A 20,083-nucleotide genomic window follows, 5' to 3' on the forward strand; every position below is an offset into this window, starting at 1 on the left:
AACGCAGGTTGTTGATAAATCGTCCACCAATCTTGACCCCACATTTCTCCTCATAGAGCCCAGCCTCCCAGATAATCTGTTCTGCATATAGATTGAAAAGGTATAGAGATAGGATGCACTAGAAATATACTCTAAAGAAATCAGAGCTGCCACTCAAACAGATGTATGCACACACATGTTTATTGCTGTGTTATTTACAATAGCAAAGAGATGGAAGCAACCCAAGCACCCATCAACAAACAAATGGATTTAAAAAAATGATGATACATTCACACAATGGAATACTATGCAGCACTGAAAAAACAATGGACTCATGAAACCTTATACAATACGTGAGAGCCTGGAGAGCATTATGCTGAGTGAAATATCTCAGCACCAAAGGACAAACATTGCATAACATCCCTCTTATAAAGCAGGGCTGACATAGGGAGTTGGGAGGAAAACAATAAGAGTAGATAGATAATGAACACTGCATTGGAATAGATGATGGAAAGAACTGTTTAAAAGGAATATATGATTGGGCATTATATGTACAACAATTATTTAGACTAGGCAGTGTATTGCATTGTGAACTAGAGGAAGAGGAACAGAAGGGGAAAAGAAAGTGTGAAACAATGAATGAATGAAAATCCAACTTTTCTGAAAACTTTTGTTAAAATCACAGTAAAAGTATTAAAAAAAATAGAAATGCATCTCTCACCCTTTTAGGGGCTAGAAAGTCCAAATTGGGGTCTCAGTGGTATTCATTAGTTCTGTAAGCCTCTCTTCTCGTCTCTGGTGCTCACTGACAATCATTGGAATTCTGTGTTTATTTTCCCTCTGTGTGTCATGTCTATATATGTCATGTCTATTCTGGTCTTTTAGTAATATGAAAATGATTACATCTAAGATCCACCCAAATGGCAATGTGCTCATTAACATAATAAAAGAAAACCCTATTTCCAAATAGGATCACATCCAGGTACAAGGGCCAGGAATCCAACATACATTTGAAGGACCACAATTTAACTCATAACATACCAAGTAGTAATACTCCCTAAGTATTTACCAAGTTCCCAGCACTGTCTGAGCATTTACACCCAGTAACCCCTTAGGACCATCCTCACATGAGGAAGGTATGACAACGGAGGCAGTTTTCAGAGCCTAGGTCCCTTGCAAAAGGCCAACTCTCAACTAGAGCACAGTGACCAAAGGCAGAGACTATGAGGGGCAGAATTATGAGTTCAAATTCCAGCTCAATATCTATATGAATGGCACTGAGTTACTCTGTCTCTGTGGGACTCCACATCTTCATCTGTGAAATGGGCATAACAATGGAACCACACATTCACTGCAAGGAGTGCTGGACTAGATCTAATGAGATCATCCACTAAAACCTGGTAGTACCATGTCTGGTCCTTGGGAAGCATCGAAGGAAGTTACCATGTGTAGCCATTAGCTCCTCTCTTTGCTTCCAGCACTACCAGAGGTCTTGCACATGGTCGGTGGGTAAACCCAAGAAATGATCGCTCCCTATGAATACCCATCGGGAAATGCGTGGCACAGCCCTGATAAGGGTATTATGAGGTGATGCACATCTCTAAGCAGAGAGATCAAGCACACCCTGGGCAGTGTGTTACTAGGGACACTGCAGAAGGGACTGGAGCACTGAAGGAACCTGAGTTTTAAGGACAAGGCTTTGTATAATCCCTCTGTCTAGCCCTATCGCTCAGGGGCTCTCTGGCCCACCAGTCTACCAAAGCATGGACAATTTTCACAGAGCTCAGTTTCTTAATCAACTTTACTTCACTGGGGCTTAGTGATGAATCCCTTCCCCAAATTGAACATTTACCAAGCTAAAGAAGAGATGAAGTGCGGATGGATGAAGTGTCCACATTCCAGCTGGGAGGTTAAGAGCTTTTGTGTTCCTTTCTTCTAAACCCTGCACTTCCCCAGCCAGGCCTGGGGGCATCTTTGGCTCCCTCACATGGGCAGGCCATTCCCAGGTCCACACATAGACCCCCCACCCCAATGTCTGTTGCCTGGCTCCTCCCCACTTAGCCAGGCTTCCAGGATTTGCTAGTGTCCGCAGGGCTCAGCTAAGGTCTGGTCCACAGTAGGTGTATTTATTTATGAAGTGTGGAAACCAAAGTCAGCCAGATTTCAGGGTAGCCAAATCTTGGGAAATCCCAGAAACCTTTAGAGGTGTCTCTGTCTGTGTCCTCTCTGTGGTCAGGATCAATTAGTGCCACTTGGGCCCAGGCATAGAGAGAGCCCTGTGAAGATCCGTCTCACTTTAGCACCAGAAGGGAGTCAAGCAGCCAAGGTCAAGTCCACCAAGTGGCTTGTTCAGAGGCCTCTCATTGTCACAGCAGAGCAAAGTGAAGACCCTGCAAAACTCCTGAATCAGCCAATTCTGTTGCTGATTGCTGTTGATTCAAGGACCTGGATGCCTCTGCAGTGCCCACAGATCCAGGCTCTTCCCATATTCCCCACGTGGACCCATCTATGCAGGTTCCATTCCTGTCTCTTCAGTTGGGCGGAAGTGAGCGGCACATACCTGGGCCAGCAGGTGCCTCGCACTGCCACCACCCCACCATAGCTCAGCTATGGATTGTGCAGCCGATCCCAGGGCAGGTTGGTGCAGCCTGGGCCTGCTTAGCTCTTTATCAGCTGTAGGGTTCCAGAGAAACGGGTTCTGCCCATTTCAACGAAGATGACCTGACATCTGCTCCAGTAACTGGCCATGAGCTGGACACAGAAAGCATGGAGAGGAAATCTACTTTCAAGGGCAGAAAAGGTCAAAGACAGCCCCGAGTGATGAGAACTGGGAGGGAATCAGAAAAGGCACCTGATCCATTGAGGAAATAGGGAAGACTTCCTGGAGGAGGTGAGAGGAGACTCCTTTAAGAGAAACAGAAGATAGAAGGTGGTGAGACAGAAATAGGACGAGACACATCAACAGGTGTAAAAGAACATGCACATTCTGGCCGACCTCGGCCAACATCCAGCTCACAAGAGCAGTCCCCATCTTCAGAGGCTGCAGCGAGGCCAGAGGCCACACAGAGAGGGACCAGACAATTCGCTGACCCTGCGTGCTCACACACACATACTCTGCCACCTTCATTCCCACTGGAGCCTGCGGTCATACCATTCCTTGTGGCTGCTCCGCCGCTGAGGACAGCGTCCCCAGAGCGCCTCGGTGTCTGTGCTGCTGGGCGCGATCTGTTATTATCCCCCGTCAGCACTGCCGGCCTGTGTACATTCCTCCGTAATGAGTCTGACCCTCCTCGGCAATGTTTAATCAGAGCCTAATCAACCCTGCCTTTGATCTACTTCATTTTCTGCAGAAAACCCAGTACCTGATTTTTACAATCTGATTAGCAGAACTGGCTCTCTGAAGCCAAAATTACCAGAGTAGCAGGAGTAGCAGTGATCCCCACTGAGTTCTTTGTGCTTCCCTCTTCTTTGCCAACAAGTTCTTTTTCAGAGACAACTGCCACTTCCCCTCCTCGCCTATGACCAGCTCTCTTATCCCCATCTTTCCCTTCCAGTCACCAGGCCTCAAATGCTGCTGTTGTCAGTTGCCAGGGAATCAATCCCAACTTATGGAGACCCGGTGTGTTCAACATGGAACTATTCCTAGGGTTTTGTAGCCTTAAGTTGCAGTACTGAGAGATGCTATGGGCAAAATCTTGAGTGATCCAGGAAGCATCAAAAGAAGATGGAGCTAATATATGGAGTTACTATACCAAAAAGAACTGGCTGACATGAAACCATTTCAGGAAGTAGCAGATGTTCAAAAATCAATGGTAACGAAGAAAGGAGTTCAAACCATTAGCACAAAATAAGACCCCCAAGAACTGATGGAAGACCAATGACATATTTCAACAGACAGACATAGTCATGGACATACTTACACTCATCAGTCTGTGCCAGGAAATGTGGAAGATAAGTTATGTCGTTAGTTGACTTGAAGAGATCCATGTTTGTTTCCCTTCCCCCACAAAAAAGATGACACAAAGGAACGTGAGAATTATCAAACAGTGTCATTAATATCACTTGCAAGTAAAAATCTTGCTGAAGATTATTTTCTAAAAAAAAATGGCCGGAATAGTACATCAACAAAGAACAGCCAGAAATTAAAGCCAGATAAGAGGCTGTGCCACCAGGGATAGATTCATTGCTGATATCAGATGGATCTTAGCTGAAAGCAGAGGATACCAGAAGGATGTCTATTTGTGCTTTATTGACTATGAAAAGGCACTTATGTAGATAAAAACAAATTATGGTTAACATGGAGAAGAACGGGAATCTAAGAACACTTAATAGTGCTCATACAAAGCCTATACTTAGACCAACAAGCAGTTGTCTGAATACAGCAAAGGAATACTGCATGGCTCAAATCAAGAAAGGTGTGTGTCAGGGCGATATCCTTTTTCCATTCCTGTTCAAGCCGTATGCTGAGCAAATCATTTGAGAAGCTGGACTTTATGAAGAAGAATGTAGCATCAGGATCAGAGGAAGACTCATCAACAACCTGCATTATGCAGATGACACAACTTAGCTTGCTGAAAATGAGGAAGACTTGAAACGCTTGCTGTAAAAGATCAAGCCTTCAATATGGATTGCATCTCAACATCAAGAAGACAAAAATCTACACCACAGGGCTGATGACAGACAGAAAAAAGATTATACTTGTCAGTGATTTCATCTAACTTGGCTCAACAATCCCTTAGTACCAGTAGCCAAGAAATCAAAAGAGATGTTGCACTGGGAAAGACCTCCTGTAAAGGATCTCTTCGAAAATACTAAGGTGCAATAATATCCATTTAAAGATCATGGTTACTTGCAGTGCATCTGAGAATTGGACAATAAATAAGGATGACAGAAGAAGAATTGATGCCTTTGAGTTGTGGTGTTGGAGAATACTAAATATCCCATGGGCTGCAAGAGCACAAACATTGTCTTAGAAAAAGTGTAACATCCTTAGTACCATGGAATTGTCTGTGTTAGAATGGTTACAATGGTGTGGGGTTTTTTTTAATTTTGCACCATTTGAACTATAAGTACTCAAAAGTGCTTTCCCACCTACAACAGCATCACTACCAAAGAACTTGTTAAAAATGGGGGGAGGGGTGGGCAGGGAGAAAAACGCAAATGAATGAATGGAATTCCAAAATCTCTGTAAATGTTCATTAAAATTAATAAAATAAAATTTAAAAAAAGAAAAGAAAAAATGTAACAAGGGTCTGCCTTAGAGGCGAGAATGACGAGGTTCATCTCACATAGTTTGGACATACTGTTAGGAAAAGGACATCATGCTTGGAAACGTGGAAGGTCAGTGGAAGAGAGGAAGACATACAGGGAGGAGACTGACACACTGACTGTAACAATGGATTCAAGTCTATCAGAGAAGGTAAGGATGGCCCAAGATAAAGCAAGGTTCAGATCTGTTGTTCATACTTGTTATTCGTAAGGTCATGAGTCAGACTTGACTCGACAGCACCTAACAATAACAACGATCCTATCAGAAGCAGACTGCCCGTGTGGCCAGGCTTTTCTTCTGAAGCACCTTGATTGGGTTCAAACGGCCAACTTTCAAGTTAACAGTCACATGTGAAGAGGTCACCAGCCTTCCTTGATCCCCAAGTGGTTCAAGTGACCCTTCTGACTTCCCACTGCCTCCGTCACTCTGCCCTGTCCTTGTCCTGACCCATCTATGGCTATACCAAATCTGTTCCCTTCTCTCTTCCAATAGCTAACAACCCTGGCTGTGGTTACCCAGGTCTGAATCTACTGATGCTATCTTGTCCCTCCAACCATCCTCCACCCAGCACTGATGGCTGGTCTGACCCTAGGAACTACTTCTGCTCACCCTTCTGCCTCCAGCCTTTGGCTCCAACCCCAGCTGGACACACACACAGAAGCTGTTGTGCACAGATTCTGTGTCAAGTCTGTCTGCCCGGCCCTCCATCTGGGCTCTTCATTTAACTAATTTCTTATGGTTATTCCAATGTCCATCTGTGGGGCACCTCCCTGGGCTCACCCAAGCGTCTCTACTCTGATAGTTCTGGAGAGTGTCCTTCCATTACAGCAGCCACTCCACCTATGGTCACTCTTTTCTTCTATGTCTCACACTACATCATGACCCTTCAGCTAAGTCCCTACCATACATCAGTTCCCCCAGGGCCTAGAGTGATGCTTAGCACAGACAGGAGCTCAACTCACTGTATGAAAGGGAGGTCTGGTAGCTCAGTCCACAGGGAGATGAGCAGCTAACTCAAAGACTGTACCTCTCTGGGGGTTTGAATCCCACCAGCAGCTTTGAGGGAGAGAGTTAGGCAATCTCCTCCCATAAACAGGAGCCGAGGCAGTTCTGCCTCGAAAGCAATGAGTGGAGCTGAATTTTGCAAATGAATGGGTGAATTTTTCTTTCCAGTCCATATTGGAGGCTGCATGCTGGCCCTTAACTTTCCATCCTAAAAAAGCATAACTGTGCCCTCTCTGACTCAGCCACATTCCACTTCCCACCAGCTTCTATGCCTCTCAGACAGAAGACACTGCTTTGCCCTGACTCCCAGTCCTGTCTTCCCTTCAGAGGGGAGGAGAGCAGATGGGAAACAGAGCAAAGCTCTGAGCACAGGAAGCACAGAAAGCTTGGTCCTTGCTTGGTCTGTGCCAGGCCTTCAACTAGGCGCAGATGAATCAGACCAAGGTCCTCTCTGGGGGGAGCTTACAGCTGAGAGGAGAGCTAAAGAAGGGAGCAGTTAAACTAGAGCACAGAGTAAATCATGCTCAACCACAAGGACCAAGCCCCTGTATCAGATCTGGTTTAACCCTCAATGCTCTGACTCTGCTTAAAAGAGACGTAAAGACTTGAACAGCCAGCATCTGAGTTGGGGCTTGAGAGATGAAATGGAGTTCTCCAGTTTAGGAGAAGAGAGACTAAAAAGTACAGAAGCAGAAAAGCACAGGACGTGTTCAGAGGATGGAAAAATTCAAGGTGGCCTGTGTGGAGGCAGAAGTGAGACAGTAAGAACGGGCTCCTGGAGCTAGAACATGAAGGACCTTGTCTATCACCCTACAGAGATCAGAATACATCATGAAGTATCTGTTACCATCATGGAAGTATTGACCCTTCCCATGCCTTGATATAAAAAAAGACCCCAGAAGCTGTATATAGGATGTTTGGGAACCTATACTAATGTTAATATTATTCCTATGCTTGGCTCCATAACCAACACTCTTGGTACCAGCACCCAGAAAATCAAAAGACTAATTGCATTGGGAAAATCTGCTGTCAGAGACCTCTCCAGAGTACTAAAGAGCAATGATGTCTTTCTAGAGACTAAGGTGTGCCTGATCCAAGTCAAGGTCTTCACAATTACTTGCTATGAATCAGAGAGCTGGACAATGAGTAAGGATGATAGAAGAATTTATGCCTTTGAGTTGTGGTGCTGAAGAAGAATGTTAACTATAACATGGACTGCTAGGAGAACAAACAGGTTCACCAGGAGATGTTGAAACTAGGCTGTTCCTTGAAGACAAGGATTTTGAAGCTCCTTCTGATATACTTTGGGCATGTTGCAAGGAGGAACCAGTCTTTCAAAAGGGAGATCATGCATGGATGGGAGGAAGGACAAGAGAGGAAAACTCTGAATGAGATTAATTGACTCAGTAGCTGGAGTAATAGGGGTAGGTGTATCAGAGACAGAGAGGTTGGCTCAGGATAAAGCAGCAGTCAGAGCTGTTGTCCATAGGGTCAGTATGAGTCGCAAGCAACTAAAAGCACATAACAACAACAACAACATGAAGATACTGAAACTCAGAGAGACCCTTTAACTTGGTTGAGGTCACACAGCTGTGAGAGTAGAACCTGAGCTAGAACCTAGCACTTCTAGAATTAAGGGAAGGTGTGTTCACAAGGTTAAGACAGGCAAAATGAAGAAGGGAGCTGGAGCCTGAGCCAGACAGGAGAGATATCCCCAAGGAAGATTCCAGATCATGACGTCTTCCATAGAGTTCAAGGCACCCAGGTCTATCAGGCACACTCTGAGGGAACAGGGAGGTACCAAAGTCTTGAAGAGGTACATGCAAGGAAGGATGACACCAAGCATCTCCTGAGATCATCCCATTGGGTTGCTAATTTATTCCTAGACATCATCAAATCATTGACTAGCTGAACCTAGGTTTTCCTAAATTCCAGACACTAAGCTTCTGGATATTGTTTAATCCCCAAATAACATGCTATATGCCTGTACAAACAACGAAGCACTAAGTTGCTCACCAAAAGGTTGGCAGTGTGGATCCACGCAGCCTGCCTCAGAAGAAATATCTGGTTATCTACTTCCAACAAATTAGCCTTTGGCAGCCCTGTGGAGCACAAATCTATTCTGACTCCCTGGACGTCACCGTGAGCTGGAATCAACTTGCTGTCAGTCTGTGCCGATGCCCAAGACAAAGCTCTGAGACATCAGGTAATTCCCTAAAGTCTCCTCGCTGATGGATATATTAAGTCTCTTCCTTTTATCAAAAGCTTTGGTAAACCAATAATGAGTCTACTAGACCCAGAAATTGCAACACTAGGTTAAAGCCCCCACCACCCAGCACCCAGCTAAGGGTCTTTTCTACATCTTATCACCATCTCCTTTCCATCAGAGGAAAGACAGAACAAAGTTGTTGTTGTTTTTTTATAGGGAGGTAGTGGTTTCTGTGATACTAAGTACTGTGACACTCATGTCAAATGTGACAATGGTTATCCAGGGTGGACAGTGTTTGGTGGAGCTTCCCAATTAAAACAAGCTTGGAAGTGGCATCCACTTCTGAAATGGCTTGCCTCCAGAAACTCTATGAGCAGTGCTCAAGTCTTTTGTCCATAGGGTCACTATGAGTGTCTACAACTCAACTGCACCTAACAACAACAACATACTCTTTAAAAAAATTTTAAATAGTCATTTAAATATATATGTATATATATTGCTGTTGTTGGGTACCATCTAGTTTAAACTAATTTACAAACTATAAATATTTTTAATCTATATGTTGCTGGTATATACTGTATATTTTTATATATTTAAATTTTATATACAACAAATTGTGGCTAAATTTGAAAAGAATGGGAATCTCAGACCACTTGATCATGCTTATGCAAAACCAGGAGGAAGTCATCAGAACAGAGCAAGAAAACACTGCATGGTTCAAAATCAAGCGAAGGTGTATGCTAGGGATTCATCCTATCTCCATACTTTTTCAATCTATATGTAGAACAGATCATCCTATAGGCTGGACTTTATGAAGAAGAAGGTGACATTAGGATGAGAGGAAGATTCATCAACAATCTCTGTTATGCAGATGACACAACCTTACTTGCTAAAACTGAGGAAGACCTAAGGTATTTGCTGGAGGAAGTCAAGCACTGCAGCCCTCAATAAGGATTGAAGCTCAACATCAAGAAAACAAAGATTCTCCTCACTAGGCCAATTGGCAGCATTATGACAGGAGACGAGATTGAGATTGTTAACAGCTTCAACTTGCTTGGCACCTCAATCAAAACTCTTGGTACCAGCAGCCAAGATATCAAAAGACAAATAGCATTGGGAAATAGGCTGTCAAGGACCTCTCCAAAGTACTGAAGAGCAATGATGTCAGTCTGGAGACTAAGGTGCACCCAGCCTAGGCCATATTCTTCACAATTATATGCTATGCATTAGAGAGCTGGAGAATGAATAAGGATGATAGAAAACGAATCAATACCATTGAGTTGTGGTGCTGGAGAAGAGTATAGAACATACCATAGGCTGCTAAGAGAACAAACAGATCTGTCCCAGAGAGGTTGAACATCGGTTGCTCCTTGGAAGCAAAGATTCTGAAGTTGCATCTCACACACTTTGGGCATGCTGTCTGGAAGGTCCAGTCCTTGGAGAAGGACATCATGCTTGGATGGGTGGAGGGACAATGCAGGAGAGGAAGACCCTAGATGAGATTAATTGACTCAGAGACTGAGGTAATAGGAGTAGGTGAGTCAGAGACAATAAAATTGGCTCAGGATAAAGTTCAAAGCTGTTGTACATAGGGTTGCTATGAGTCACAAGCAACTAAACAGCACATAACAAGAACAGAAACCAACATAGAGATTGCTATTGTTGTGTACCGTCTAGACGGAACCAACCCATAGTTGGCCCTCCAGTAGATTTTTTTTAAACAGTTACCATATTTTAGTAAATTGTTTTAAATTTATTATTGATTTCAATGAAAATTTATAGAGACTTTGGATTTCCATTCATTCATTGTTGTACTTTTCTCCCCTCCCAACCCTCCTCCCCTAGTACATTACCCTCTTGGAAAAGTAAAAGAAAAATTCTTTCATTGTTTTACAATCCCTTCCCCCAGGTCCACTCCACTGTGCAGTCTTTGCACTGGACTGCCGTCATGATAAAAATACCTAATCACATATCCCTTTTAAACAGTTTTCTCCATCATCTGTTTCAATGCAGTATACATTATTGAGCCCATCTTTCTCAGTCTCCCCCTCAACCCCGATGTCAGTCCTGTTTTACAACAGTGGCACCATGCAGTGTTTGTCCTTTTGTGACTGAGATACTTCCCTCAGTATAATGTCCTCCAGGGTCACCAATTTTGAATAATATTGCATGAGTCCCTTGTTTTTCAATGCAGCATAGTATTCCATTGTGTGAATATACCACAGCTTCTCTATCCATTTGTGTTGATGGGCACTTAGGTTGTTTCCAACTCCTTGCTATTGTGAACAAAGCCATGATAAACATGGGTGTGCATATATCTGCTTGGATGTCAGTTATGCTCTCTTTTGAGTATATACCCAGTAGTGGAATTGCTGCGTCAAATGGTATCTCTATTTGCAACTTTTAAAGAAAGCGCCATACCGCCGTCCACAGTGGTTGCACCATTTTACACTCCCAAACAGTGAATAAGGGTTCCAGTTTCTCCACAACCTTGCCAGCATTTGTTGCTTGCTGTTCTGTTAAATTTTGCTACTCTGACTGGGGTCTGATGATATCTCATAGTTGTTTTGATTTGCATCTCTCTTAGAGCTAGGGATTTTAAACATTTCTTCATGGGCTTGTTAGCCTTCTGAATGTCTTCTCTGGTGCAGTGTCTGTTCATATCCTGTGCCCATTTTTCAATCCTCCAGTAGATTTTAAGAAGCAGTAAATCACACATCAGGAGACTGCCCATCTTTCTCCCTCATCAGCTGGCAGATTCAAACTGTGCTCCTTTGGGTTGGTAGCACAACTTCTTACCACTAACTAAGCCACTAAGAGCTCTGTATAATCTATTCAACCATTCTCTATCTTATAAGTGTTAGTGTTGTTACTGTATGTTGATGTGTCTGAAAAGACTCATAACTGACCCTCAACTATTTCAAGAGGCTGTAAGTCGCACAGAGGAGAGGGCCCATTTCCCCCCATGGAGTAGCTGGTGAATTTGAACCACATGCTTTTGTGTTGGCAGTGCGACTCCTTACCACTAAGCCACCAGAACTCTGCAAAACTTTCATTTTCTTGTATATATTTATTTGTTGCTATCATTTTTACAGAAGCAGGTTGCCAGGTCTTTCTTCTGTGGTGCCCTTCGGAGAGCTCAACCCACTACTCTTTACACGCAAACCTTTTGTTCCATTTAGAGACCTGTGATTATAACTGTTCCCATCTGTGAAGGCTTCCGGGTGTCAGGTCCTGTACCAGCACCTGTAAATAACTCTCACTCGACTTTCAATCACTGGTGGTGTTCTGCTGTATCACAGACAGGAGGAAATAGCCTCCAGTGTAAGCCAATCTGTCTGTACTCACATGGCCTGCCTTCAGGCCTCTGGGACCCCAACCTCCAGCCCTCCTCGTGCCATTAGGGCCACTGTCCAATCTGAAGAACCAGGCTGCCCCATTGGAGGCCAGGCAAGCCCTCCCACCGCCACAGCCCACCACAGGCAACAGATAAGTTAGTGTTCTCCGCACTAGGCAGCTAGGCCCCGTGTGTGGCAGACCAACGCCTGATCTGTCCCTGATTCATGGCAAGCACCTCATCAGACTCTCATTAGGTTCTGTTTTCTCTGCAAACATCTCCACGGGCCCGCCGCTCCCTCCTGTGCCCAGGAATGCAACCACGGGCTCATGGGGGATAAATCCGTCTGAGTCTATATTTTGACTAGTCCCCACAACATATGCTCTACGCACTTGGCAAGAGAAAAGTGGGGGACAGGGAAGGAGGCGGGAGGGGAGAAGGATCTCCTTCCTCACGCAGATGTGCACACCCAGAGAGCCAGTCACCAGAGTCCACTGTGCAGCACCCCTTCTTCACTGCCCCTTTGTGCCTACCTTTCCCCCAGACCATTCTTTAAGGCCCTCACCTCTGTGAAGACTTCCCTCGTTTCTCCCCAGTGGAAAGGATGATCCTTTCATAAACGTCTGCAGCGTGTTTTTAGTCCTTTAGTTTACACTTCTCAAGAGGTGATAAAGAAGTGCTGAAATCTCTAGCTATGATTGTATACAGAATAGGTCATCATTTAACCCCAGATGCAGCCTTAGGATCCAGCTATACATTTTTTTAGTTTGTTCACAGTGAGATCTCTGTCATCGTCACAGAATCAGAATCGACTCAGAGCCGACCCTCCGGCAGGTCTCTGAGACTATAAAGTGGATCAAAGGACACTGTCCCTCCTTCTTCCAAGGAGCAGCTGGTGGGTTTGAACTGCCAGAGCGGCTCTGACTTTGGGTTAGCAGTGCAGCTCCCTTCCCACCAGGCCACCAGAGCTCCTCGTAATTAGATCAGTGGCTCAGACACAGTGAGGCACTGCACGATATTGTGCTTGTGGGTTTAGCATAGTCAGCTTAATTTTAAGGTATAAAAAATGTAATCAATTGTATTAAATATTTTGGAATCAGATTGCCTTATATCCAGAAATGTCTCTTACACACCTACTTTCAAATTAGGCTCATATAATTGGTTGAAACCATGGCGGGTACACAAGAGACTGCACTGCTAAGCCAAAGGCCACAACTCTCTGGCAACCTGGTCCATCATCACTAAGTAGCTCCTTGGAAGAAAAACAAGCAATCTTCTCCTGTGCAACCTATAGCATTGGAAACTCAGTGGAGGGTTAGTTATGCTGACTTAAAGGCAATAGGTTTGAGTTTTTTGGGTTGGTTGTGGGGTTTTTTTTTTAATTTTGTTTATTGAATTGTTTGTAGAGTTTTGTTGTTTTGTTTATAAGAAAAAGAAGTGATGTCTTTAAATTTGTCATGATGAAAATGTCACTAGGATACCCCTTAAAAGGCGAGGATGGTAAAACTTCAGGGCATGTATTGTGGGCATGAGCACCAGACCTTGGGAAAGGGCCTCATGCTTCAAAAAATGGTAAACATAACATCATGTAACCCAAAAATTCCACATTGAGGTATATACTCTAAAAAGACTTAGAAAACAGAGGCTCAGGTGCATTAACACCAATGTGCATCTCAGCACTATTCACAGCAGCCCTAAAGGGAAACAATCCAAGGGTCCATCAACAGCTGAATGGCTAAACAAAATGTGCTGTACTCATGCGATGGAATATTAGTCAATCATGAGAAATGAAGTTCGGATGCATGCTAGGACCTAGATAAACCCTGAAAGCATTAAGCTGAGTGAAATGAGCCAGACAAAAGGACAAATACTGTATGATTGAACTTAACTGAAATATCTACATCAGGCAATGAGTAAGGAGACAGAAAATAGATCAGAGGTGACCAGGGGCCAAGGGACAGGGAATGAAAAGGAATGGGAAGCGATTGCTTAATGGATGTAGAGTTTCTATTTGGAGTGACAAAAAAATATTAGAAATAATAATTATGGCTGCACAGCCTTTGAATGTTAATACTCGATACTCCCCTTAAAATTAGTTCAAATGGCAAATTTTTCCTCCTTATTATTTTGCTTTTTATTTAGAATTCAAGACCAGGAAGGAGAGATGAGAAACACAAGAAGCAAAGAGCCGTGTTTCCACTCATTTGCAAACTGCTTTGCAGCCTTGTGGAGCATCAGGCCGTGAATTTCTTTTATAGATACTTTTTTATTACGTTTCTTTAAATCCAGAATAAGAAACTTATTGCCTTATATCCAGAAATGTCTCTTACACACATAGGCGAAAGCACAGGGATGAGGGAAGAATGAGTAAAGGCCGCAAGACACAGAGGCAGAGGCTGCAGGCTGTGTGTGCCAGGCCACAGCCAGGGCTCTCCCCCTTCCACAGCTGCCAGTGCAGGGGACACCCCCTGTGGCCCCAGTCCTAGACCTCAGAGGAGGGGACAGAGAGAGTCACCTCTGGAGGCAGGCTGTGAAGGCGAAGATATTAGCAGGCCTGAAGAAAGGGAAAGAGGAGGGTCCCTGGCTCTCCAGGCTGCCCTGAAAGCAGTGAAGCAAGAAGCCAGGACAGCAGCAGTCACAGTGTCCAGATGGAGCCAGAGGTGAGTCAACAGGGCTGCCCATGCTTAGGGACTCACACAGCAGGCTGAATTTTCAGGTACATTCCTTTCTCAGGGATGGCTGCTCTGAGACATGGGACCTGGTTATTCCACCATTCAGGCACCCTCGTGGGATCCGGTTCAGGAGACTATCTTAGAAGTTGTTGCTGTTAGGTACTGCCACATTGACTACAACTCACAGAGATCCTATGAACAACAGATCTGAACCTCGCCCTGACCTGTACCGTTCTCACGACCTCTACCACGCTCAAGTCCATGGCTGCAGTCACTGTGTTAAATCCATCTTGTTGAGGGCCGTCCTCTCTTTTGGTGACCCTCTACCTCTGCCAGCATGATGTCTTTTTCTCAGATAGGCACTCTTGTTGCTGGTGTCACCATCTCTGCTGTGTCACTGAGTGGACTGTATCACGCCCTCAATTATCTATCCAGCAAGAAAGGCCCTTGGGGGTTGGAAGTACAAGTAGGTGAGGACTGCGAGGAACTAAGGGCTCCAGTACCTTCTAAGAATAGCTCTTTTTCACTGAAGTAACACTCAGGTCTTAAAATGAGCCAAGGTTCTTAGGCAACTGAGGTCTTTCACTCAGCAGAATGCTTTCTAGTCTCTCGCAAGGTATAGAGTATTTTATGAAATCGTTGCTCCTTATGCTGTATAGTATTCCATTGTGTGAACAGAATTTCTCAGTCCATTCATCTGTTGATGGGCATTTGGACTTGTGAAAATAGGAGGATAACTGAGTAATATATGTATAAATGTCCAAGAGGGGAAGGAGAAATGAAGAAGGGGGGGAGGGAAATCACCAGACTAGCAGAGGTTAATGGGTAGAGATAGGGGTGAAACAATGGGAAAGACTCAAAAAGGACTTGAAAAGATGGGATGATAATAGGCATAGAGTTATGGTAATTCTATAAAATATAATGCATATGAATGTATAAAACACAAAGTGCATGTATAAAACACAAAGTTCATATATAAAACACAATGTATATGAATGATTATATGCAAACCAATAAAAAACTTTAAAAAAAAAAAAAAAGAGTCCAGGATTGTTCATTCCCAAACACATGGCCAGCAGTATGTTCTCAGCACTGGCTGGGATGATCCCTGCACAGATCCTGGTGTCACCCCAACAGGGGTGGTCAGACACATTTATAAGTGACTGGAGGTACAGGAGAAGTACACATGAAATGCCCATCGACAGATGCATGAATAAACATAACATGGTGTTCTGAGTGTCTGAAGTTTATCATTCAAAATTGTCTTTGATTGCCAAAATATTAACTGTTTGTTTTATGCTGAAGTAAGTATTGTATTAAGAGGGGAGAATTAGGATTCAAACTTTACCCTTCTAGAGGCTTATAGGCTCTTTAGAGCTCAGTGAGAAGTGTTCTCTTCTGGCAATGCTCGCTCATGTGGGACACAGCTTCCAGCTGCTCGACCAGTCCCTGCACCACCAGCCTGTATCACCCACAGTCACCACCCAGATGCACCACAACTGACAGACTACAGGATCCCGGCCATCATTCACCAGTTCCTGCAAAACAAACCCACTACCCACGGCCACGTGAGTCATTTTCCTGATAGGTCTGAGTCTCTGGGAGACCTTCTAGTGAATCATTGAACTCAAAGGACAGAGGAGCTAGGAAATCGAGAAAAGAAAGAGCTTGATGTCAGAAACCATTAACTTATATGGTAGGTCAAGCATCTGGGACAATATTGACTCCACACTTCTTATAAATGATCTGCTACTAATGTTGTTGTTGTTAAGTGCCATCAAGTCTTAGGCGACTCAAAGTGACCCTATAAATGAAAGACCTGAACACTTGTATAACTTTCATTCTTTCTCCAGGTTCATAGGGTTTCCGGAGGCAAGTTATTTCAGAAGTGGATGCCACTCCTGCCTCCAAGCTTCTTTTAATCAGGGAGCTCCACCAAACACTGTTCACCATGGGTGACCATGACTGCATTTGATGCATCAGTGTCACAGTGTTCAGCTTCACAGCAACCACAAGTTACCTCTGTACAGCAAGTAGACAGACCAGGGCTATACGACCTAGAAGAATATTCGACCAAAAACAATTAAAACCAAGGTCGCGGATTAAAGTCACCCACCTTTGGCTTGGGCTTGGTAGCATCACTTTCTGTCCACTAGGGCAACTGAGCTCTCTCTGTGCTGTTGTTGCTGTTGAAACAGCTATATGTATACATATACTGGAATATCACTCACCAACAGAGAAAAATTATGAACCTTGAAAACAATATGCTAAGTACTCAATCACTAAAGGACAAATATATGCTCTCACTTAAAGGAAATATCTACAATAGACAAATATATAGAAATCAAAGTTTCTTAGTGGTTAGCCAAGGGGAGGAAGGGGGAAGTACTGGTTAAGACGCACTGACTTTCTTCTGTTTATAATGATGGAAAACTTAGCATTGGTTATTGGTAATGGCTGCACAACATGGTTAAGGTAATCAGTGTCACTTAAATTGTACACATGAAAAATTTTTATTCTCTACAAGTTTAATAGTTAATGTTAGATAGATCTTGGCTGAAAGCAGAGACCACCAGAAGAAATGTCTATCTGTGTCTCATTGACTATGCAAAGGCATTTGACTGTATGGATCATAACAAACTGTGGCTAACTCTGAGAAGAATGAGAATCCCAAAACACTTGATTGTGTTTATGTGAAATCTATACTTGGACCAGGAGGCAGTCGTCAGAACAAAGAAACACTGCATGGTTCAAAATTGAGAAGCGCATATGCCAGAGATGTGTCCTGTCTCCATATTAACTATTGGTAGAACATATCATCTGGGAGGCTGGGCTCTATGAGGAGAAATGTGGCATCAGGTTTGGAGGAAGACTCATAACAACCTGCATTATGCAGATGGCACAACCTTGTTTGCTGAAACTGAGGAGGACCTGAAGCATTTGCTGTAGAAGGTCAAAGACTGCAGCCTTCAATATGGATTTGAAGCTCAACATCAAGAAAACAAAGATTCTCACTATTGGGCCAAATGGCAGCATCATGAGATTGAGATTGAGATTGTTAACAGCTTTAGTTTGTTTGGCTCCATAATCAACACTCTTGGTACCAGTAGCCAGGGAATTAAAAGTCTAATTGCAACCCACTTGATCCAGGAATAGACAAGAGAGCATCTTCAGAAGTCTGGTCTTCCTCTTTTACTTCAGGTAATGAAGAATCCAAAAAGGAGTCAAAATTGGCTTTCGTGTGTCAGCTATGGTCATTTTGGCTTCCCCACCTTCACTATCTGGTATAGTGGCTGTGTTTATAGATGGCACTATTGTTTCAGATAGTTCTGTGATAATTTGTATGGAGTATATGTCTTCTTTAACAGTATTATCTATTACTTCATTACTATTACTTTCATGTATCATAGATGGTTTCTCTATGTAACTAGAACTTTCAGACTTCTCTTTCATTATCAACCTCAACAGAATACTCATGGGGAATTACTTGTGAGGGTGTATGTCCTATTTCATGTTCAACAGATTCAGTTAGTTCTGGTTTTGATAATGTATTAATTTGTGGAGTAACATCCAAAAAGAAGAGACTGAGAAAGAGTCTGAGGATGGCTTGGTCCAAGTTCAATTGAATCTACAGTTTGGTTAATCAAATCACTTTGGTGCACACTACTTAAGTCATCTAGAATATCAGTTTCATCTTCCCTTACTATACTCTTAATGTCCAATTCTCCACTCGGAAGGTTTAAGATTAAACCATCTACTGATTCTGGCGTAAGTATTACTGGTGGTTTAGGCAACAGGTGATCATTTTTTTATTTTCTTACAGCAGTTCTCCTGAGTTTCCGATAAAGGGCAACTCTCATTGAACACCATTTATATATGTATTCCAAAAAAGGACAGCTACAGATTTTTATGCTGAATTGCAAAATTCTACAGATTTAGGATATGCTAATGGAAATTTTGTACATGGATCAAATCAAAAGGAGTCAGTATTTATGAGACTTAATAATCATATTAAAGCCTTAGAAGTTAACATGTCTCTCAGTGGTCGCTATCTGGAGGAGCTTAGCCAAAGGTACCGAAAACAAATGGAAGAAATGCAAAGGGCATTCAATAAAACTACAGTGAAACCTCAGAATACATCGAGAATAGCAGAGGAGCAGGAGTAGCGGCAAACTGAAGCCATCCAGTTGCTACAGGCACAGCTGACCAACATGACACAGCTTGTTTCAAACTTATCAGCAAATGTGCCAGAATTAAAGCGTGAGGTTTCAGATCGACAAAGCTATCTTGTCATATGTTTGGTGCTCTGTGTTGTCTTGGGACTGATGCTTTGTATGTAGCGCTGTCGGAATACTTCTCAATTTAATGGAGATTATATTTCAAAACTTCCTAAAAGTAATCAGTATCCAAGCCCTAAAAGGTGTTTCTCTTCCTATGATGATGATGATGATGATATGAATTTGAAAAGAAGAACTTCATTCCCTCTCATCAGATCCAAGTCTCTACAGTTAACAGGCAAAGAAGTAGACCCAAATGATTTGTACATCGTAGAACCCGTCAAGTTTTCACCAGAGAAAAAGAAGAAATGCTGCAAGTATAAAATGGAAAAAAATTGAGACCATCAAGTCAGCAGATCCATTGCATCCAATAGCCAATGGAGACATAAAAGGAAGGAAACCCTTTACGAACCAGAGAGATTTTTCTAATATAGGAGAAGTTTATCACTCTTCTTATAAGGGTCCTCCATCTGAAGGAAGCTCAGAAACTTCATCACAATCAGAAGAGTCTTATTTTTGTGGCATTTCAGCTTGCACAAGTCTGTGCAACAGACAGTCCCAAAAGACAAAGACTGAGAAGAGGGCTTTAAAACGAAGGCGATCTAAAGTTCAAGACCAAGGAAAATTAATAAAAACTCTAATACAGACTAAGTCAGGATCATTGCCGAGCCTGCATGACATAATCAAAGGAAACAAAGAGATCACCGTGGGAACGTTTGGTGTTACAGCAGTCTCGGGACATATCTGAAATGTTTTTGTACTGGAGACTTTTTTGTTCTCTAAAGAACAGTCTGTGGTATTTGAAGGGGTTGAGGGAGGGAGAAACTATGGGAAAAGTATTCAGAAATTATGGTTTCTGCCTTTTAAAAAAGTAGATGGGATTGTGTCAATCTTGGTTAATGAGCTGCAGTTTTACAAGGCTGATCACTTCCTACAATTGTAGACATTTTATAAAGATTTTTTTTTCACAGATTAATTACTGGGATAAAAGTAATATGGAAGCCCAGTTCCTTGGGTGGGATAGGAATGAAAGCCTAAACCTCTTCCTTTAGCTTTGTTCCTATTTCTTGCACCTTCCTATATTTATGTGCCTTTTGTCTATTTATAATGCCACTGGAAGAGGAGGGAGACTTTCTGTCATTTGATTTCTTTTATAACTTTGTTAGTATTTTGGAAGCTGCAAACACTGTAAGTCTTTAAAGAGCTTAGCAATGTGGGTCCTACAGTGTAAAAGATCCTAAAAGAATTGCCAATTAAGATTTGTTTAGCAAACTCACTGACTGTAAACACTCACTGAAATTTCCAAGATTTGTTTTTTGGGTTTTGTTTTGTTTT

The 20,083-nt window shown here is 43.0% G+C and overlaps 1 protein-coding gene and 1 pseudogene across 1 annotated transcript in view; one reads left to right on the top strand and one right to left on the bottom strand.

Annotated features, from left to right (window-relative positions):
* The window catches only part of LOC102851733, a 185,595-nt pseudogene extending 166,099 nt beyond the window's left edge, over positions 1 to 19,496 (top strand).
* The window catches only part of GLIS1 (GLIS family zinc finger 1), a 429,609-nt gene that overhangs the window by 318,648 nt on the left and 90,878 nt on the right, over positions 1 to 20,083 (bottom strand). The gene's annotated exons all lie outside the window — the stretch shown is intronic.

Source organism: Elephantulus edwardii, unplaced genomic scaffold, assembly GCF_000299155.1.
Source record: "Elephantulus edwardii isolate Elephantulus edwardi_28Jun2011 unplaced genomic scaffold, EleEdw1.0 scaffold00005, whole genome shotgun sequence".
Lineage (NCBI taxonomy): Eukaryota > Metazoa > Chordata > Mammalia > Macroscelidea > Macroscelididae > Elephantulus > Elephantulus edwardii.